The sequence below is a fragment of the Equus asinus genome, chromosome X, assembly GCF_041296235.1.
Source record: "Equus asinus isolate D_3611 breed Donkey chromosome X, EquAss-T2T_v2, whole genome shotgun sequence".
NCBI lineage: Eukaryota > Metazoa > Chordata > Mammalia > Perissodactyla > Equidae > Equus > Equus asinus.
In genome coordinates this window covers 46,639,930-46,662,178 of record NC_091820.1, presented here as the reverse complement: position 1 = coordinate 46,662,178, position 22,249 = coordinate 46,639,930, and the positions used below count along the sequence as shown (strand labels likewise).

At 52.8% G+C, this 22,249-nt stretch overlaps 1 long non-coding RNA gene across 1 annotated transcript; it reads right to left on the bottom strand.

Annotated features, from left to right (window-relative positions):
* Nucleotides 1-4,354: 4,354 nt before the first annotated feature.
* LOC139042786 (uncharacterized) lies at nt 4,355-11,256 on the bottom strand. The gene is made up of 4 exons (XR_011499891.1): nt 10,964-11,256; nt 8,232-8,447; nt 5,411-5,614; nt 4,355-4,574 (listed from the first exon to the last, which is right to left on the bottom strand). It is a non-coding gene; the product is annotated as an uncharacterized lncRNA (long non-coding RNA).
* Nucleotides 11,257-22,249: the final 10,993 nt, after the last annotated feature.

The window sequence follows — 22,249 nt, the reverse complement described above, 5'->3', positions numbered from 1 at the left end:
ATCTTGGGCTTCCAGCGTCCAGAACTGTGAGAAATCAATGCCTGCTGTTTAACCAGCCCAAACTGACTAAGACAGCCTCAAAGGGCAGGGGAACGAATGGTTTTGCCGCAATTCAGCATGGCAACCACGGAAGAGGGGCCACCAGATAGGAGCTGCGGCTACAGGTAGAGAAATGCAGCCGCTGCCAATGTTATGACCTGGAAGAGAGATTTGGGGGTAGGACACATGCTCAATCTCGCCCCCTTCCCTCACTCCAAACTCCTTTTGGTGCCTCCCTGTGGCCGCACCCGACAGGGAGCCAGAGGACCAGGGAGCCCAGTGATGCCTTCTGCAGAGGTCAGCCTCCCAAGGAAACAGAAGAGAGCGAAGATCAGAGAATGGATACGGAGGGGGAAAGGAGGATAACTGGCACAGAGATGAACACAAATACATGTAAAATGTCACATTCCGTTTAGAAAGTCAGTTGCATAGAAACGAGATAGGACTTATTTCAATGCACAATGAGACACATTTCATGTGAAAAGTTTCGGAAGTGTGACTAACTCTAGGTTCTGTGTGAAGCAACCGTGGACACATTAAGAGGAGCAAGGGGTCTTATTCAGGGGAGGTTATGGTCCATGTGCCACTGCTTTCTGTCCTGATCAGATCACCTGGGGTTCTGAGCCAGGCTCAGTCCCATACTTTAGGAGAGATATTGACAAACCTGTATTCAAAGAGGCAACCACATATTGAGGAGTCTGCGAACCAAGTCGAATGAGAAAGGGCTGAAGAGGATGGGGAGCAGCCCTTCAGCTAAGGAGAAGATGCCTTAGGGAAAGGACTATAACTTTCTCCAAGTATTCAAAGGGCGGACAGGAGGACTCCTTTTTGGGACACACCCTCCAACCCCTCAAGACCCCCAGACTGCATGGTACCACTTCTCTGAACTCCCACCGGAAACCAGGATTTTTCACAGACTTTTTCTGCCCAAACTGTCCATTTGCTTGTCCATCTTTCCTACCAACCGAAGACAACAGATACTTTGTCACCACTGCATCCCAATATCTAATGCTTGGCTCCTGGGAGGTGCTCAGAGTCTCTGTTCAATGAATGAAATGCTCCAGCAGAAGCCCCCTGCAGGAATGCAGGAAAGGGAATGCGTGTGGTGGATGGAAGGGGGCGCACCCCTTCCAGTGTGAAAGTCCGCGACTGTAGACGCGTGAGTCTGGACACAGTTACCCGCCCTCTGGAAACCCTCCGTTTCCTCGCCGTTTCTCAGGGCCAGTCTATTCGCAAAGAGCTCAGAACACGGCAAGTGCTCCGAAAATGGCCATTGTTGTTATCGCTGTTATTTGAATGACTCAGGCCGGTGAAACTGTCTCCAGGCGGGTCCCCAGAAGCAGACCCTGAGACAAAGATCCACATCAAAGTGACTTCTTAGTAATTGTTCTCAGTGAAACCCAGGAGGGCAGTAGGGAAGTGGGGCTGGGGAGAGAAGGAGGCAAACAATGATGTGGTATCAGCAGAAGTCCCTCAGAGGGTAACTTTGGGGACAGCAGAAGTCACACCTCAGAGTCGTCCCCATCAGGAGCATGGAGCTGGAAGATTTACCCCACCGTCACACACACCCGTCAGTTATTAGGCAAGGACTGCCGCAGGGGAGCATAAATTCCCAGGTGCTTTTGCTCTCCTGGCCACCAGGCAAAGCAGCTGCAGGACCCCCCCACCCCACCCCCGCCTGCAAAGGGCACAGACTCTGGGGGTTGACACGGAAAGTCCAGCAGGAGCAGGTATGCCCGGAGATGGTAAAAAGATGATCTGCTACACTAACACAGACACAGACAGGGGTGGCCGGAGGCCAAGGTTGCCAGGGAAACCTCACTCACCTCTCTCCAGGCTGCGGCCCCGGCCCCCGGGGCTCTGCAGAGTGTGGGAGCTGGAGCAGCTGCGTCCCCGAGGAGACGTCTGCTTCTCCCCCGCCACGATCGTACCAGTCTCTTTGGAGTATGTTTGTCCTTCGAGACCATCCCTGGCTGTTAGCAAATAGGACTTGCCCCTCCTGGCCTCAGGGACCCCAGGGGCCTGCAGAAGCTGCTAAGAGTGGATTGGGCCAGTGGAGCAATACTCCCCGAGCTGATTTTTCGGAAGCCATTTGCTCTTTTTCTCATCCTAAGTGTGTGAGATGACACCCCTGTGGATCCAGCCCTGACCTCCCTCCTCTGGCTCCAGGCGACACATTCCTCTGGAGCCGGGGCCAGTGTCTGTGGTGCTGAAGGCCATCAGGGTGGGATCATGACACTGACTCCTCCCTGGCTTGGCTAAGCTTCTTTCGAATGGTTTCTGGTTGTAGGAGGTTGCACAGCTCCTGCTCTGGAGCCCCTACCCTGCAGGTGGGAGGGGAGGAAAAGACCCACCATGTCCAGAATCCAGGTGCCCTATGTCCCAGGGGTTATTGATCCAGACCCTGGAGGTGCCCCCAGCACAGACCCAGGAGGTGCCCCCAGCACAGACCCAGGGGCCCTGAAGGATGTGTGTTATGGACTGAATATTTGTGTCCTCCCCAAATCCACATGTTAGCTGCCCTAACCCCCAGTGTGATGGTATTTGGAGGTGGGGGCTGTGGAAGGGCTGAGGGTTAGATGACGTCATGAGATTGGAACCCCCATGACAGGGCTAGCATCCTAATAAGACGAGACCAGAAGTTTCTTTCTCTCTGCCATGTGAGGACACAGGGAGAAGGCAGCCATCTGCAAGCCAGGCAGAGAGCCCTCAGCAGACACGGAATCTGCCAGCATCCTGATCTTGGACTTCCGGCCTCCAGAACAGGGAGAAATAAACATCTGTGGTTTAGCCCCCTGTGCGCGTCACTTTGTTACAGCCCCCTGCTTTCAGGAGCTGGTGATTTTTAAGATATCCTATACTGACATCACTTGATACCCCAGAGGTTGCCTCAGGGCACACGTAAACTTCACCTCCCCCCATCCTCCCCCAGTGTGGAGGAAGCGGACATCCCCACATCTGTGCCGACTTCATGATGCACTTTCCCTTGTATTGGGTACCCCAAAAGTGCTTATGAGAGCTCCTGGCCCAGCCTGAGGGCTGTGAGGGCCAGTGACACTGCTGCTGGGGACGTTCTCCCCATCACAGCATGCTTGGGAAGCCAGGGGCAAGCATCGGCGCCCCCTGTAACAGAAAGGAGACTAGGATTTGGGGGAGTCAGGAATGTCCATGCTGGGACTCAACCTCCATTAGCTCCGTCACTCAGTCAACATTGCGTAATTTGTGTGGCAGGCATCCTACAGAGTTCTGGAGATTCATGTTCTCAGCAAAACAGACATGAGCCCTGCCCTCATGGAGCTTACAATCTAGTCAGGAAGATGGGCTATAACCAATTAATCCCATGACACTTGTGCAGTTGCAAACTAAAACAGTTCCTCTGCAAGAAAGGATCCCAACCTCAAGTTGAGTGGTGCGAGAGCTGAAACATGGAAGACAAGGAGGAGTGGACTGGGCCAGGAAGTCTCAACCTCCAGCGAGCATCAGAATCCCCTGGAGGGCTGGCTAGAACTCAGAGTGCTGGGCTCCACCCCGAGAGTGATTGAGCAAGTCTGGGACGGGGCCTTCAGATTTTCATTTCTAACAAGGTCCCAGGTGATGCTGGTGCTGCTGTTCCCAGGACCCCACTGTGAGAACCACTGAACCAGCTCAAAGAGAGTTGGAGGAGAGTGTTCTGAGCTGAGAGAATAGCATGTGCAAAGGCCCTGGGGGTGGGAAGAAGAGTCCGAGGCTGTGAGGCCAGTGGCTGGAGCCCAGTGGGCGAGGGGAAGTGCCCATCAGAGGTGGAGAATGAGGCTGAAGATGTCCACAGGGGCCAGATCATGTAGCACAACTGTCACAAGTTTGGTTTTTAGCCCAAGAGTGATGGGAAGCCAGTGGAGGCTCAAAAGCAGGTCAGCGCTATGGCCATATTTGCATGGCTCTGGCTGCTTTGCAAAGAAGGGGTATGAGTGGACACCAGGAGACCAGTCAGGCAGCTCCAGGCTTACAAATGTCCCACTGAGGTTTTTGTCCACTGCCTGGTTCTGCCACCAAGCAAACTAACTATCCCACATCCCCACCCTGTGCTCGTTGAGGCAAAAGCTTTTGTGGCTGTTGTTGGCTACAAGGTGAAGGTTCTCCTCGGGGGGCTGAACTTACAGAGAAGGCCCGGACTCTCTCCTTTAGGAGTCTCTATTTGCGCTGCACCGTTTGACATTTGTCCCCAAAGTTAGCAAATTTAAGACCAGAGGCTGGGAAATGTGGGCTTTTGAAAACATCAAAACCACAGCAAGAATCAGTACAAGTTGACATTCAGAGTTTATTTCTGAAACTGGAGTGTTTGGGAAGGGATGGGAATCAGTGTTTCTAATGCTGGGGGTGGAGCTCAGCTCCGAGCATTTCAGAGCGCGTGCTGGAGGGCATTGGGCGTAGCGTGGTGGTTGCGAATGGGAGCTCGGGAGCTGGTGTTCCTGGCTTCAAATTCCAGCGCTGCCTCTTAGTCATAGCGTCTCCTGGGGAAGGCACCTCTCTTTGCCTCAGTTTTTCCCACCTGCAAACTGAGGATGCCGATCGTAACTATTTCATAGGGTGGGGATCGGATGAGAGAATCAATGTGAGGTATGTAGATTTGTGCCTGTTTATGTTCGTGTTCGGTGACTGCATCACCATCATCGTCATCATCAGGCGCTTTCACAGGAATTGGAGAGGGATGGTTGGGCTTACCACGGGATAGGTGACCGATGGCTCCACACGTCATACCTGTTCTGCTTTGCTTTTGATTTGTCTTTTAAGAACAATGGAAGTGAAGCTGAAGGCTTTAGGGGAAAATTGAGAAGGCTGGGGGAGGTGAAGAGGAGCTGAACGGAGCTGGCCTGGCTGGCGTAGCAGACAATGTCGTGCTCCACTCAGAGCCCCTGGGCTGCCTGTTCCCTGCCTCTGGCCCCCACTCCTGAGCCCGCTTTCAGTGGCCTGCACCTGCAGCCTGTCTTCCGAGGACTGCCCTGGGGCTAATGGCTCTCTGCCTACAAGTGTGGGAACCCAAAATGCCTGGGAACTTACATCCCCCACCCTGGTTCCCCACCACTGTTGATGAATGACTGTCCCATGCCCCTGACCTGGGGCGGACAACGCCGAGGCATAACTTGCCCTCCAGGGTCCCCTGCACCGCCAGACTGAGGCTGCCTTCCAAGGACCTTGACTGAGATCGTGCCTTTGCCTGTCTCCCCCTTCCCAGGTCTGTCCGCCCCCGCCCCTTACTAGTGTCCCCGGGCACTTCCTTCACAAATTTCTTACACAGAAATCCTCATCTCGGGGTTTCTTTGGGGGTTTTTGTGTAACCGCATTCAAAACAGTCAGTTTTTTAGGAGGGGGTACCAGTATGAGAGTTTCGTACCATCCGAACTTGGGTCAAAGGGGTTGTATTTGCCTTGTGTAGGTGCCCTCAAGTCAAATAATTAGAGGAGGCAGGAGGGAAGAGCACAGTCCCTGAAGCGGGGAGATGGCCAGGGCAGCGCCAGGAGGCCTCGCTTCTGGGGTGCGCCCGTATGTGTGCTTGTCTCCGACCCACGCAGACAGCTAGAGCCTCGAGCCAGCAGACCTGGAACGAAACATGGTAAAAATAGACCATACGCCTGGGAGACGAGGCTGCCCAGTTTGACTGCAGCCCTTGCTCACTGACTGGCTGGCAGGACTGGGCAGGCAGAGAGGCAGGCGGGGCGGACAGAGCTGCTGGGTGAGGAAAAGAAAATTCAGTGCTGGGCTCACCGGCTCCACAGTCTGCCTGGGACGCACTCTGAGGCTGTACACTGCCACAGGGTCCAGGAGAGAGAGAGACAGAAATTGAGAGAGAAAGAGAGACAGGGAAAGAGACAGGCGGAGAGACTCACAGAGAAGCAGAGAGACAGAGAGAAATGGTGAGAGAGACAGAGAAAGACAGACACAGGGACAGGGAGACAGCTACAGAGAGAGAGGGAAGAGAGACAGCAAGAGAGAGACAGGGAGAAGTAGAAACAGACAGACAGGGAGAGGGAAAGAAAGACAGGAAGTGAGATAATACAGAGAGATAGAGACTGAGAGACACACAGGGGCCAAGAGATTTGGGGACAAACACAGAGGGACACCAAGACAAAAGGAGGACCAGAGAGACAGAGAAAAGCAGGAAGAGAGAGACAAAGGAAGACAGAGGGTGAAAATGAGAGACAGAGAAACAGAAAATGGGGAGAGATGCAAAGAAACAAAAACAGAGGGCAGTTGGAGGAGGGGCGAAGACTGCCGAGGAGATAGCCAGAAGGCCATAGAAAGGTGCCAGGGAATGCTCTCAAGGACTCAGGTGGGAGCAGGCAGCTCCAGAGCTAGAGGTGGGGGCTGCCCCTCAACCTCTCCAGCTAAGGGACAAGGCTGCACCATCAAGGCTCACCTTGAATCAAAGTGGAGGGTCCCAACATCCCAGAAAATCCTCGGGACCCCAAGGACCAACCGCATCCCTCTGCTGTGCTGGCATCATCAAGCTGAGAAGTGTGCGAGGCCCACCCTGGCTCACTGCCCTGCCCCTCCAGCTTCCGGCCCCAACTCGGGGGCTCAGACACCCAACACCAGGCCTACACACGGAGCACACAATCTCCCATCAGAAAAACTCTCCGCGGCGGGGTGAGCGGCGGAGAGGGGCCAGTGGGCCGTACATTGTCAGGGAGCTTGTTTCCCCAGGAGCCATCACTGTTCAGATGTGCCATGAGCAATTGCCACTCGGCGTGCCGTCCCCTGGCAAATTATTCTGCTGGAGTTTCTTCCAACGTTCGGAGCTGCGCTGCTGTAAATGCCAGAAATCATGTACATTAAGCCCAGAGTGACGGCAGGCTTATGGATGGATTTACCTTCAAACAGAGGCCGCGGAGGCGCCCGGCTTGGGGGGCGGCACTTTATGGATGCCGCTCGCTGCTTGCCGAGGCCTTAAGCGGTCAAGTTGGCCGCGTAATCAATTTCTCATGTAGGCCTGGCTGTGGGCCACGTGCTCTTGGGCAGGGATTTGGGAAGCAGCCACTCTACCCACGATCCCCCCCGCCAGAGTTTGCCCGTCCTTGGAGAGGGATGTGTTTCCATCTGCCTGGGGTGCTGGTGGGAGGGGACAGGACAGGGGTGACACCAAGCCAACTCAGACAGATGCAGAATTCCAGGGCCTGCCTCTCCTCCTCGAAGCCCCTTCCCCAGTGCCCCTTGCAAAGGCAGCAGCCATCCTCAATGCTAACTCGCCATTCTGGGCCTGGCCCCCACTCTGAGCCCCTCCCCTCTCCAAAGCTGTGTCTGAGGTCTCCATAGGGCAGTCTGAGCTCAGCTCCTCTTCCCCACGATCCACTGCTCCACCTCCCTGACCTGAGATGCCTGGGTCACTGGCTTTGCCACCTCCCCTGCATGGCTGCCACTCAGCCCCTCCCCTCTGTCACTCACCACCTGCTGCTTAGCTTCTCCTGCCCCTTGGGAGTCCTCCCCTCACTGCCTTCCCTCAGCCTGAATCTCCTAGGGCTCCTGCTCTAGGCAAGTCTCTGTTCAACACCCAGTTAGCACCACTGAGCAGTCCCCTCAGGCAGCTAGATGCCCAAGATAGAACTCTGGGGGGGTACAGTCTGGGTCAAGATACCCCTGTGGGACTCTCACACTGTCCGGGAGCCCCTGCCATCCCCCATCTGTGGCAGATTGTATTTTGCAAAGATGGCTGTTCTTGGTGACTCAGACACTCTTTCCACGGAGAGATGAGGTCTATGTTCCCTTCCCTTAAACCTAACTATGGTGGAGGTGACCCTTTGTGACTTCGAAGACTAGGTCATGAAAGACGATGCAGCTTCTGCCTGGCTCAGTGGAACACCCAGGCTTGGGGCCCTGAACCCCAGCCCTCATGAGCCTGAGGCTGCCATGCTGTAAGGAATCCCCAGCCAGCCCACACTAAAAGCCGTCATGGAGAGACCTAGAGACTGCAGACAGAGAGAAACGCCTGGCCAGCCCCTCCTATTCCAGCTCCAGCCCCTTCCGACAGTAACCGCATCAGAGGCCCCAAGCAGAACCACCCAGCTGAGCCCTTCCCGAATTCCTGACCCATAGAAACCATGGGAGATCTGAGAATGCCTGCTTTCATTCCAGCCCACTAACCTTCCATGTCCACAAAACCAATTTTCAAAAGCCAATGAATGTAAATACAGTAAAAACAGAAGACATGCAGTAATTACCGAAACAAGATGAAGCAATCCCACCTTCCTTTGATCGTCACAAGGCAGTCAGGGAGCTGCCGAGCGCAATGGGTTGAGTGTCTATTCTCACTGCACAGGGCCGGGTGTCAGAGAGAGCCTTCTAAGCCACCACAACCCCCAGACCCTCCCTCCGTTTCTTCAGAATCCAGCAAACTGGAAAGCACGCGTGACCAGAATTGTTTGGCTTCTTAACTCCTGGGAAGGGTGAACAAAGAAAGGACAAAAAGACAGGAATCGTTCCCAAAAGCAATGCCTATGGTCCACACATATTTAATCCAACACTTCCAGATATTCTCTCTGGCGCCAAGAACTGTGTCCTCTACCAACTGGGTGGGTTTTGATAACTGGTAATCCGGGACACGAGGTGTCTTTTTTTTTTTTTTTTAACATGAGGAGTGGATTTCCCCAGGGCCTGGGTGCTGCTGTACGGCTCTGCTTTGGAGCTTTCCAGAACTTCACTACTCTTGGGGAAGATCCTTTCATCTTCTTCTCCCACTCGGGGCAAAGGAGCACTGAAAGACTGAAAGAGATTACAGACCCTATAGGAGAGCAGTTAAGAATAGTAACGCTGCCACTTCCGGCATGGATAACCTACACCGAGTTACTTAGCCTCTCTGTGCCTTGGTTTGCCCCTCTGTAAAATGGGAATGATAGTAGGCCTTTCCTCATCAGGCACTGTCAGGGTTAAATGGGCTCGTGTATGTAGGAAGCTTAGAACAGGACTGCATACAGCAAGGGCTGTGTAAGTGCCACCTATTATTATTACTGCTGCTGTTGTTACCAGCACTGAGAGATGCCGTTCAATACATTCTCAGTGGTATAACTGCCAGGTGAGAATTTAGCATTCTTTACGCTATCTTCAGCCCAACTCCTGTCCCTCACATACATGCACGCACACACACGCACACTCGGTAGTCAGTGCTTGTTTGCCACAGGCCACACCACGGTGATGCGTTAGTGCGGCAGGATCAAGCCTCTTTATCTTCCTCTCCAGGCAGAAGCGCGTGTGGAGAAGATGGATGCAGAGCATCTGCCTGCATTGACAGAGGAAAACACATCTGGGCTGGCTCCACAGCCCCTGGAGAAGCAGAGCAGAGGCTGGTCCTGGGGGCCAGACCCCAGGAGTCCTAGGGGACCTTGGAGGCCGGGTCCCGTGGGTCACTGCCACTTCTTTCCTAATGGCAAGCCCAGTCTCCCGGCACTTGTCAGTTTCCAAGGCCCCCTCCCTCTCCTGGCTGTTGTCTCTGCCGCAAGCTTTCTGCTGTGGACACAGTCTCCAAGGGGACGTTGCGCTGACTGTGGGGCAGAGGGGCGGGGATGGGAGCGAGCCATGGAGATGAAAGACATACACAGCCTTTCCTTCTAGAAGCAAGCAAGCCTCTACTTGGATTCTTGTCTCATGGCAGATCTGCCCCCAAGGTGGCTCTGCTGGACCAGGGCTCTCTGTGAGTGAGCGAACCCAGCAGAGTCATGTTGTCCACAAACAGTGGAGCAGAAAAGGCCCTGGGCCTCTCACCCTGCGGGACTTTCACAGCAAGCTGCTCCAGTCCCCGACAAGTTTTGCAAACATAGATTAATATCACCAAAGGGAAAAATTTTAGAAATAAAGGAATCAATCTCATCTTGGGGCTACATTTAGCAAAAAGAAAACAAACACTTCAGGATGGATTAGCTTTCCAGTTTTGCAATCATTTAACGAGTATTTATGGAGTGACAACTACATGCGAGGCCCTGCAGTTGGCTTAGGGCCTCTGTCCCAACAGAGTTCAAGGTCTTTCCCTTTCTGGTAGGCAACTTATTGGAAAGCGACTGTTCTGGAAGCTGTGCCTCACAGCTCTCCAACTTCAGGGAACATAACTGCACGAAAGCCCCAGCTGCCGAGCTCTGAAATCCATCCCGGCATTGGGGCCAAGGCTGCACTTCCCACTGGCCGCCCTAGCCAACGACTGAGCGAGGCGCAGGGCTAAGGCAGGCCTGTTCCTGTGAGAAACAGGGCCCCCCTGACAGCCGATGTCGCTTTGAGGACAGTCTGCCAGCCTTGCTGAACCTTCCAGAGACTGCACAACAGTCTACCAGGCTGCCACCCACCTCTCTGCCCTATCACCTTCACACCTTCACTCGGGTCAGACCAGCATCACAGCCTCTTGGCTCTCGACCTTTCCAGCCTCCTCCCTATTTCTCTCACACGCATTTCCCCCAATAAAATCTTTGCACATTTCTTCCTCTTCTGGCATCTGCTTCTCAAAGGACCCGGACTACCCCAGAAGCATTGCCATGTCCTCCTCCTTTTTCCTTCCCAGATGGATCACCCCACCTCTAGCCCATATGGACCCTTTGAAGACACTTGAATTGGCTCATTCCTTAGGAGCCTCTTTATAATCTGGCCTCTCCCTGGTAGACTCTAAGTTCTGTGAGAACTTACAACATCCTTAAGGCTCTTCTCTGATGGTTCTCAGAGGTGTTGCTGACCCATGGCAGGGAGGTCCTTGCCATCAAGCTCTTACATCATATTTCAAGATGACTCTATCATTTATTAATATACTTCACAATAACTATAGCACAATGAGCCCCTAGCACCTTGCTAAATTCTTTCCATGCATTACCTCATTTAATGTCTAACTGTCTCAGCACACACCTCCACCGCCCACCCATCCACCCATCCACCCAGAGGATGCCCTCCTTCGAACAACAGCTCTGTGGCTTACTCTCACCCGGCAGCCCCTTCTCCACTGTGAATCCAAATCAAGACATTTGCAGGCAGAACACGAAGATCCGATCTTGTAAAGTGTGAGCATTTTCCAAGAGACAACCAATACCCAGGTTGAGAAATTCCAGGCACATGGCTTAGTAACAAAGTCCAGCTTGGCCCAGGCTAGCAGATGATATAGTCAACTCCTCTTTTTAATCCTATCCCGTTTTACACCCTGTGCCCCAACCCAGCCATTTCTTTCCTCTATGTGTCTCAGCTTCTTGGTACTTGAAACACAAGGCGTCTAGGCTCACATCCAGGACAAATCCCAGGCATCCGCTGACCCTCCAAGCTTGATTCGTGCCTCCCCAGCCCCCACATTTGCAAATGTTCTCCAGCTCACTCTGAGACACAGCCCTACATACTCAACAGAAAGCCGTGGGCTGGCTGGTCATGGGACCTCACACAAGGTACTTGGCATCTGTGAATTTCGATTCCCTCATCTGTAAAACAGGGTCATTGTGAGGATTAAAGGAGAGAATGAAATTGAAAATTACTGTAAATCCTTACTACTCAAAGTGTGGTCCTCGGACCAGCAGCAGCAGCATCCAGAAGCATGTTAGACATGCAGACTCCTGGGCCCCACACAGACGCAATGAATCAGAACCCCTAAGCTCCCAGCACCCCTTTCCTCCCAGGGGATTCCTGTGCACACTGAGGTTTGCCAAGCCGTATTCTCTGAGTTTGTAGAACTTCACCATTCTTCTCCCTTCCTGGTAAATACCCTAGGGAAGGATTCCTGAGCTGATCCCTCTGCCTTTGCTGTTTCTCCTGCTCCTCCCGATTATTCCTCGTCTTTCTCACTTCCCTCCCTCCTCTTCCTCTCCCCAAGCCCTTCAGGGCTGAGCTCTCCTCTCCTCCCTATTCCATAGCTTTCTCTCCTTTGGTCGATTACACAGTCAGCACTCCCCAAACCCACGGTTTCTACTGCCTCAGCAGAAAGAGGAGCACAAGGGGAGACCTGCAATATATGTACACTTGCAGGGGACCGCTCATCACAGCCTCACAGCCTCCAGGGTGTGCAGAGAGGACTGGAAATGCACAAAAGGGCCCAGCCAGGGATAACACCCGGGGCCAACCAATGCATCCATTCACCTCTGATCCCAGGCCCCACTGGGTGGTGAATTGCCCCCATTCCATGTGCCTGATGTGTAATATATTCTGTAATTACGGTGGTGTCGTCTGTGTATATGTTAAATGACTATAGCAGTTAATTATTTGTCAGTAAACAAGGGATGCCTCTCTGCCCCAGGAGAGACTGAAAGACGCCCAGTTAAAGAACCACAGGATCAAAGAAAAAGACGAAGAAAGTAAGAGGAAAAGTTGTTCATCCCCTGGGAGCTTCTGGGAGGGAGGGGTGAGCGGATCTAGCCTTTGAGGAGATCTCGAGCAAGGCTAAAAGCCTCTTGTAGCAAGAGCAGACTGTCCTCAGGGACCCAAACCAAGGTGTGGCGATGAGGGAGGGTCTCCAAAGACTGGCAGGAGCGCCCCAAATGAATGCCAAGCAGTCCACACACAGCCTCTGCCTCCCAGGGGGTCCGTGCAGCCCCAGGGAGCTTTGTCAGGGGCATACATCCAGAGCCTGACAGTTGTCCCAAATATCCATTTTCGTCTTCTCTCTTAGGCATAAAATCCCCAGTGTTTATCGGACACACATCCCTCTCCGCTAATAAAGACTGCATGTCCCAGTTGGTGGGATGCCTTTTCGTTTTGTTCATGGTTTCCTTTGCTTTGCAGAAGCTTTTGAGCTGGAAGAAAATATTTGCAAATCGTATATCTGACAAGAGGTTGATTTCCAAAATATACAAAGAACTCATACAACTCAATAACAAAAAAACAAACAACCTGATCAAAACATGGGCAGAGGATATGAACAGACATTTTTCCAAAGAAGATATACAGATGGCCAACAGGCACATGGAAAGATGCCCAACATCACTGATTCTTAGGGAAACGCAAATCGAAACCGCAATGAGATATCATCTTACACCTGTCAGAATGGCTATAATTAACAAGACAAAAAATAACAAATGTTGGAGAGGATGTGGAGAAAAGGGAACCCTCATCCATTGCTGGTAGGAGTGCAAACTGGTGCAGCCACTGTGGAAAATAGCATGGAGATTTCTCAAAAAATTAAAAACAGAAATACCATACAACACAGCCATCCCACTGCTGGGTATTTGTCCAAAGAACTTGAAATCAACAATTCAAAGAGATCTATGCACCCCTATGTTCATTGCAGCATTATTCACAATAACCAAGATGTGGAAGCAACCCAAGTGCCCATCAACAGATGAATGGGATGGATAAAGATGTGGGATATATACACAATGGAATACTACTCAGCCGTAAAAAAGACAAAATCATGCTATTGGGAAGAACATGGATGGACTTTGAAGGTATTATGTTAAGCAAATAAGCCAGACAGAGAAAGACAAACACCATATGATTTCACTCATATGTGGAAGATAAACAAACACATGGATAAAGAGAAAAGATTAGTGGTCACCAGAGGGAAAGGGATGGGGGGAGGGCGAAAGGGGTAAAAGGGCACATATGTATGGTGATGGATAAAAACTAGACCATTGGAGGTGAGCACGATGCAGTCTATACAGAAACTGATATACAATGATGTACACCTGAAATTATCCAATGTTCTAAGTCAATATGACCTCAATAAAATAATTAAATAAAAAAAAAGAAAGAGTACATGTCCCAACCTTAGCTTGCAGCCAGGTGTGACCATGTGACCAAGTCTGGCCAATGGGATATAAGCATAAGCAACTTCTGGAATGAGTTCTGGAAGGGAAGGGAAGGCATCCGTCTTTGGCCTCTCCTCCTTTTTGCTGGCCAGAACAGTGATGTGATGGGGAGCTTGTGCAGCCATCTTGAACCATTTGGTAATCTGGGGACTGGCAGTCATGCGGAGCAGAGCAGCAAGACCAAAGGAACCTGAGTCACTTACACTTAGACCTTACAGGCCTGATGCCAACCATCTCACCAGCCTGGGACTCCCAGCCTCTGGGCCTTTATGTGAGAAATCAATTTCTGGCATATTTAGGTCACTGTTATTTTGGAGGTTTCATTATTCAGACAACCAAAAGTGAACTGATAAAGATATGTAACACGGTGTCTTAGATCAGGTTCTGCAGGATGCAGACTTCAAGATGGAAATTTGCATGAATGGAGGAGGTTTCCCCGGGCGTGGCCTCAAGGTCAGTACTTGAGTCGGAGTGAGGGAAGAAGATTGGGCAGAGGAGAAGCTGGGTGACAGTGCAGTCACAACAGTGGCCTTGGTGGCTCCCACAGTGACCTCCGGAGTGAAGATGACCCTTCAAAGCTCTGAACTGAGGCAAGAGAGTTGAGCCTCTGGACTTCTCTGGGCTTTGGTTTTCTCATCTGTAAAATGTGTATGTTACTAATCTTATACTTGTAGTAAGGATAAGAAAAAATGTGTGTGCAGGGCCCAGCTCACGACCCTAAGAGACAGCCTGGGGAAGCCTTGACAACTTGGTCCGTGTCCTCTGGGGGACTATGTCTGTGTCTTGACGAATTGGCCTGTATGTACATCATAGAAGACAAGCAGGTGACTGTTACTCTTCCAGAAACTTCTCTAACACTATCACCTTCCCCAGCTGGGAGAATTCACAGTCTCCCCCTGTGTGCTCCTACAGCACTCGATTCTTAACAGCAGCATGGCTCCTATCACACTGAACATGCCTGCTTTCCCGGGGCTCTGAGCTCCGTGATCACCTCTCTATCTCTAGCTCCCAGTGCCCGGCGGGCAGGAAATGATTGTCAAATGGACGAGCTTCAAAGAAAGGATCAAACCCCAATGATGTCATGATGACAAAGACTATTTCCCTGAAGCCAGGAGGCAGGGCTTTGAGGCTCCATCTTACCATTTCTTACTCATAGCCTCCCGAGCCTCAGTTTTCTCATCCATATAATGGGAATAATAATAACAACAAATGGATGTTGTGATGCTGAAATGATATATTGGTTTAAAAACTGCACAACATGACACAGGTGTTATACTATGGGAGATGGGGTGGGGGAGGTTTTTATCAGTTGAGTCTAAGGAATTCTGGGGCATTGTTTTCAGTGCGTAGACTGGCTACAGAGTTCTGCAAAATTAGGCAGCCGCCAAAGTGTCGGGCCAGGGACAATTGGCCGCATCGCGAGGGTAGCCCTAACGCCAGCCTCTCTTGCCTGGAAATGCAAGCTGGCCACACAGGCCACCAAGTAACTGCTCCCTCTCCAGTTGACCCCAGTCCTGGAAGTACAGATGCAAAGGGGCAGCTAAGATAGAGGAGTTGGATGTGGGACCAGAGCCACATCACACCCTGCCCACGATGGGGAGGAGGCCCCTGCATAACATAGGACCTAGGGACAGACCAGGCTCCTTCGGAGGACAGCTGTGAGGGGCAATAAAGAACCCAGGCTCTCTGGCTGTTCCAAAGCACGCTGAAGTGAGGGGCCCACCAGGAAGCCTGAGGGCGATGGTGATGCACCTATGCCAATCTGGCTGGAGGAGGAGGCATTCAGATCCCAAGCTGAAGCACTGGGGGCACAGAAGGAACTTAGAGAGCGCTGGTCCTGGGACACAAGTGATCGAGCAGCCACACCTTTAAGAGGTAACAGATCAGAGTGGTCAGGAGCAAGCGCTCGGGAGCAAGCCGGCCTGGAGTCAAATCTTGCCTCTGTAACTAATTAACTGTGTTGCCTTGGTCAGGTTATATAACCTTTCCTTGACTCAGTTTCCCCATCAGCAAAATGGGAACAGTCGTAATCCCTACCTCAGGTTGTCGTAGGTGCTGAGCTAGCATAGGTAAAGAGCTTGGGGCCTGGCACGTAGTCACTGTGCCCAGGGGCTGGGAACTGTGAGGAGGCTGTGGGGGGCCATCTGCCATTTCATCAGTAATGACCACCTCCAGGCTGCTGGCACACACGAGACAGGGCCCCCTCAGGTGAGGCTCTGTCCAGTTGGAGATATGGGTCTCCATGTGAAAATCAAAATAACACTGCGAAGCTGACTGGGATCAGAGCTCAATGAGAGGGAGAGGGAGCAGCAACCCAGAGCTCCAAACAGAGAGAGGTCTCTCGGGGCTGGGGCAGGCGGGACTCTTGGTGGTAAGGTGGAGAAACACCACTCAAAGTGACTCAGTAAAAAAAATAGAGTGCATTAGCTCACAAAACCAACACGTTAAAAGATACTTGGCTTCAGGTATGGCTGATTCCAGGCGCTTATCCCAAATGGCAACAAGATGGCCACCAGCAGTTTCAGACTTACGTTTTATCAGTAGAGCAACCGTGACAGAAAGAGTGCCTTCTCCCACCAGTTTCAGAAAAATCCCCAGGGCTGTCACTGCCCGGCTAGAATTGGCCAGCATGGGCTATGGCCCACCCCAGGACCCTGGGAGCGTGGCTGGCTTCACTTGAACCATGTGGGCTGGAGAGAAGATGCGGAATGGATGCTGACTTCTCTTGTTTAACAGTAACCAGCCCTTGTTCAAGCCACAAGTTGCAAAGGGCTGGCACCTACCCTGTTTAATCTCTTAGCTCACTGGAATCATTTCTAGGCAGGGGGAAACTGACCATGCAAAGCCCCAGAGGTAGGGTGGGCCCACAGCAGGGGAAGCTTAATCTAGCAGCTGTGTGTAGGAGGGATCAAAGGTCAAGAACCTGGCGGGCTTGTAGGGGTGCCATTCTTTCCAGCCTGAGGGGAAGGGGCCTAGCCCTGTCATTTTCCAGTTCATCAGTGAAGATCCAGGGTGGTGTGGCAGAGGGACAAGGAGAGGGAGGGCCGTAGGAATGGGATGACAACCAGCTCAGATTTGGAAGCAGGCTTTGGAGGAGGGGTGGGCAAGTGGAGCACTATTCTCAAGGGTGGGCTGAGAGAATAGTGACAGATGTCTCTGCCAGAGCTGGGGCTCTCTGTTGAGGGAAAGAGGGGAGATTTGATTTGATTCATTTGAATCAAAAGTGCCACAAGAGAATTCAGGTGAAAGTGGCTTCAGGCTGAGGCCAGAGCTATGGATTTCAGGATCCTGAGGTCACCACGGAGTCCCCTGGAGTGGCTCGGCCCAGCTCCCAGGGGAAGTTGGAGCAGAGAGAGAGAAGCAGGAAGGCAGAGAGCTGGGCCTTGGGAGATGCCCGTGTTTAGGGGACCGGACAAGGAATCCAGCGCAAAGCAGACAGTGAAAGCTCAGCAGAAGTAAGGAGAGGCAGGCGGAGAGGGGCAGGGGCTCCGCAGGCCAGGGGGGAGGACCCCCGTGGGAAGGGCGGTTGGTGTAGAGGGGTCCCTGGTCCTTGGAATGAGTTCTAACAAGGGCTGGGGGACCATGGCTCATGTCACTCCAACAAGCACATACGGGGTCAACAGAATTCAAACAGGCCTAGAGAAGGTGGCAGAAGGGTGTTTAATCAATGCTTTCGCCATAAGGCCTGGAGAGGAAGGAAAAGAAGGGGACGTAATGAAGGGCAGAACTAGGAGGAGGAGGCGAGTAGCTGTGGCACCTCTGCACACACACACACACGCATGCACGCGCGAACACACACTCACGCATGCATGCATGCACGTGGGCTTGAGAAGGGGAGAGAAGTCGTTTCTGTTCCCAGAGAATTCCTTGGAGAATCCTCCCCAGACGCCATCTTCGCCTGAAACATAAGGTTCTCACACCCGGGTGCACTTGCACACACACACAGTCACACAGAGGCACACGTGTCAACGCAGGGACAGGGCTGCCTGGCTAACACTCAGCTGGCTGTAGAATGACACAGCGGTGTGGGCACGGAGCGAGAAGAAGCCAGCCGGGGAGGGGGCCACCGCGCTGGCCGTCTGCGCCCAGCCTTCGTGGAGCCGGGGATGGGGCCGGCAGCCCGAGCGTGGGCGGATGGGAGCGCGGTCCTCCCTGCTGGCAGGCCTGGGCAGGGCCGTCCCCAGATGTCAGAGCTAATGCCTTGATAAACAGGGAGCTCACTGGAATGTGGCTGTTAATTGGGGCTAGAGCTGCAGCCTTTAGCTCCGGGAGCAACGGTTAATGACAGGCCCGCTGGGGGAAGCCGCAGACGGTTGCCACTGTTCGAGTTCTGTCCTCTGCTTCTTAAACTGCAGTTTATCTAAAAATTGCAAACACTTTCCTGGGAATAATTATTTCTTGGAAGCTACAGGACTGCTATCAGATTTCGCAGCCTGCTGTCGGGTTGACCTTCTATAGGCCAAGGGGCCGGCTGCCTCGGATGCTGGGGCCAGCTCTGCTTCTGTTTTCCCCTCTTCCATCTCCATCCGGGGTCCCCACTGCACAGCTACTGTGGGCATGTTTGAAGGGGTTTTGTGGCTAATTTAGGGCTGAGAGGGAGGTTCATTGAGTGAAGGTAGGCCCAAGAACGAGTAACAGCAGGAGGGCGAGAAAGAATCTTCAGCCTCCCAGGGGAAGATGCTTCTAGAACCGCCAAAACCCACCTAGAAGCCTCAGGGTCTCTGTGCTGACTCCTGGCTTAGGCCGAGCAGCAGGTCTACTGGTGGGAGAGTGTCAAGGAAAGGGGGCTGTAGTCACCAAAAGACCATCCGTGGGCCCAGTTTCTTCCTCAGAAGCTGTTTCCAGGCACCAAGCTTGCAGCCGCAGGGGAAGGGCAGAGGGAGGAGGGCAGGAACTCGAGGCCCCGCCAGCTGTTCAGATGCAGGCAGGGGCAGCCCGGCCCGAGGGGGCGCCCCAGAGCCAGAGCTGGTCTCTCCTTCTGCAGTCCGGTCCGGGCGCAGGCGCGTCCGGGCGCAGGCGCCTAGGCTGTGATGGAGGGGTGAGAACCCATGCCAAAAGCTGACCCCACATGTGTCCTCCCAGGGTCAGCCCAGGCCAGACCGCAACAGGGCACTCAGCCTGGCAACATGGCCGTGGGCAGCATCCTCCTTGGATGTGGAGGGCAGTGACACAGGCGGTTACACTCAATGTGCTGGCCACAGGCCAGCCTTCCGGCTTGGCAATTACGCACTGTCTACCTCCGCCTCTCCCTGCTACCCCATCACCTCCCTGTCAGGCAGCTTTAATGCCGCTCGCCTCTTCCTGTCAGCAAATGTTTGTGTGTGTCGTTGCCGGGCGACAGTTGGACAGGGCCTGCATTTTCCTGGCCCCTGGGCTCCTGGCGGAACCTCCCCTCGGAGGGCTTTGCAGGCCTTATGTGTCAACGCCGCGTGAGCCACAGCACGGAGAAGCTCAGGCCTGGCTCCTGGAGAAAGGGTCGCTCTGGCCACATGGGCTGAGGGTAACTGAAAGGTGCAGCTGGGCCTTTCTCATGCTCCCAGCTCCCCGGGGAACCGTGCTGTCAGTCCCCTTCACAGCCACATCTGGGGAGACTGCAATTCATTTTGCCAAATGCCGATAAAGACAGGAACCATGACTCCGCCCCCAAGTGAAGTCACATGTGGCTCCCTGCCCATGGGAATCTGGACAGCAGGGTGGACCACCAGGCATTCTGTAAACATGGTATTTTTAAGAAGACACGCTGAAGTTTAGAGGCAAACTTGGATTCCAAGCCAGGCCCTGCCAACCACCAGCTGTGTGGCCTCAGCATCTCACACCGCCTCTCTGGGTCTCTGCTTTCCTGTCTGTGGGGCAGGGTGGTAAAAATAACCCCGACCTTGTTCAAAACTAATAGAGCTGCTTTCTTGCTGTAAGTGTGGACGGAGAAGCCACAATGGAGATGTCAGAGGGGGAAGGACCCTCTGTGCAAATGAGGAAAACACAGGGGAATCAGTGAGCCAGGGCTCTGAAAAGGAACCAACGTGGACAGGGAAAAGAAAACCGAGACATGCAAAATGGCTTTTTTGGTGGGGGTGGCACCCGAGACAATGACGCCTAACGGGAGAAGATGCTGACAAGTTAAAATGAGAGCTGACGAGTTCAGGTAAAGGGCAGCAGGCCTGGAGCAGGAAAGGCAGCACAAAATACGGGTCTTCAGGTCACCCAGAGCTAAGCCCAAGTTTTTGCTGCGACCCGTCCGAGCTATGTGACCTTGGGCAAGTTACTTCATCGCTCTGAAATGCATCAATGAAATGCAGTACAAGCACTCGCCGCCTAGGGTTGCTGCAGCCTGGCGGGTGGTAGGCACACAGTGAGTCAGGCCCTCAGGCTGTGTGGGGGAAGCGGACATACATGCGGAAAAAGACAAATAATCCTGCAGAGGCAGAGAGGCAGTCAGCCAAAGGCAAGGCCCGAGAAACACGTGCACGGGGCTCCAGCAGGGCTGGGGGCAGCCAGTGAAGCCGTGTTAGTCAGGATTCTTGTGGCTCCAAGTGACAAAAACAGAGCTGGGAGGGGAGCGACAACAAAGGGAATGTAATGGCACAGGTCCAACAGGACAGGAGTGTCAGCACCCTGCCCACGTGCACCTGCCCTAGGCACGAAGGCAGCCAGTGAACACCAGGCCTTTTCTTCTGGCCCCAGAAGCCCCCTGGGCCATGTGCAGGGCTAGCCTGAAGCACTAAGGAGAAAATGCCCCCAGAAGCAGCCCTGATGGGGACAGTCAGGGAGTCGATGGATAAACACCCCAGCTCCCTTGCTGTTAGGTAGGTACCTTAAAGGCATGTTTTACACTGTCTCCCAGAGATCCCCAACTGGATGAGCCTCAATTGCCCGAAGGGTAACTGGCGTGGTAACACAGTTGCTGCTGGCTCCTTTCTCGTCCCTGCTTTCCTTTTTCACTCCCCTACACATGCTTCCTGCAATCAGTTCACAAATAAACTACTTACAATCAAATCCTTGGCTCAGGAACTGCTTCTGGGGACCCAAACCAAGACAAATACCAAGGCTTCAGGTCTGGCTAGTTCTAGGTGCTTAAGCAATATCCTCAGGAATCTGTTCCTCTCCATCTCTCTGCTCAGCTCTCTCTATCTCTTACCCCCATCCCAGGTGGGGATGAGACATATTCAAAGTATTTACAGAAAAATAGATAAAAATTATATTTCAGCTAGAGGTAGAGTCTGGGAATCCTTTAGAATAAGAGTGGGAAAGGGGAGACAGACAGCCATGAGGGAGACAGAAGTGAATGGGTTAGGCAGAGGGCCAGGGTAGCTGGATTCCTCCCCTGAACCTGGTTTGTGGAAACGTACGGGGCCACTGGAAGGCACAGGCAGGGGCAAGAGCTGTTGTCCTCGGAAAGACAGAGTTATAAGAGGGTGATGTAATCACAGTCTGAGGGAGGACTGTGAACTGCAGGGGGGTGTGTGTGTGTGTGTGTGTGTGTGTGTGTGTGTGTGTGTAACTAGTGGTAGAGCTGGATCATGGGAGCAGTAGGTATCCTGTGAGCTGGAAGGGGGACACCGAGGCAGTTGGGATGGGACACGTTGGATGTGGAGCCTGACGCAGAGAAATTGAACGCCAGAGCTCCAGACGTGAGAACCCAGGCAAAGGAGCCGAGATTAGGGTGACCAATCATCTCAGTTTGCTGGGGACTCTCTCAGTTGTAGCATTGAAGGTCCATGTCCTGGGAAACCTCTCCATCCTGGAGGAACTGGGACAGTTGGTCACCTTAGCTGAGATGCTCTGACACATACTCCCAGGAGAATGCAGATTCTGAGCAGAAGAGCAGGACAGAGGCCGCCTAGATGGAGCAGACAAGCTAAAAGAGAAAACAATGCCACAGCCAAAGGATTTCAAGAGAAATGCCTGCCTATCTATCAAAATTTTACCTGTTTAGAACTTTTGACTCAGAAACTCTACCTCTAGTCTTTCTTTCAGAAATAGTCACTCTCACACCCAAAAATACACACACACAGAGGTCTCCCACAGCCTCATCTGTCACACTGAAAACTTGGCAGCATGGTAATTATCCCAGAATGGACAGTAATAGGGGAATGGTTACAGAAATCATGGTACATCCATACTGTGGCCTGCTTGGCAGTTAATAAAGAACAAAAGGTATTTCTAGGTTGTCACAGTTTGGGTTTCCACAGAAAGAGACCCTGAGACAAGCATTAGAGTGCAAATTATTTATTTGGGAGGTAGAAGAAATGCGGGAGAGGTGTGAGTGGGAGGTGGAGGGGAGCGGGGAAGAGAGACAGGGAAGAGAAGGCAACCAATAAAGAGTGTGTTCTCAAGCTCATCACCACCGTGGGCAACTGGGCTCCGTCCTGCAGGGGAGCTCCGGGAAATGCCTTGGAGTTAATGCGCCCGCCGAACAGAGAGGATGCTGCTGGAACGGCACACCAACTCCTGAGTTTCCTCGGTTGAGGGCTGTTCCCTGAGCTGTT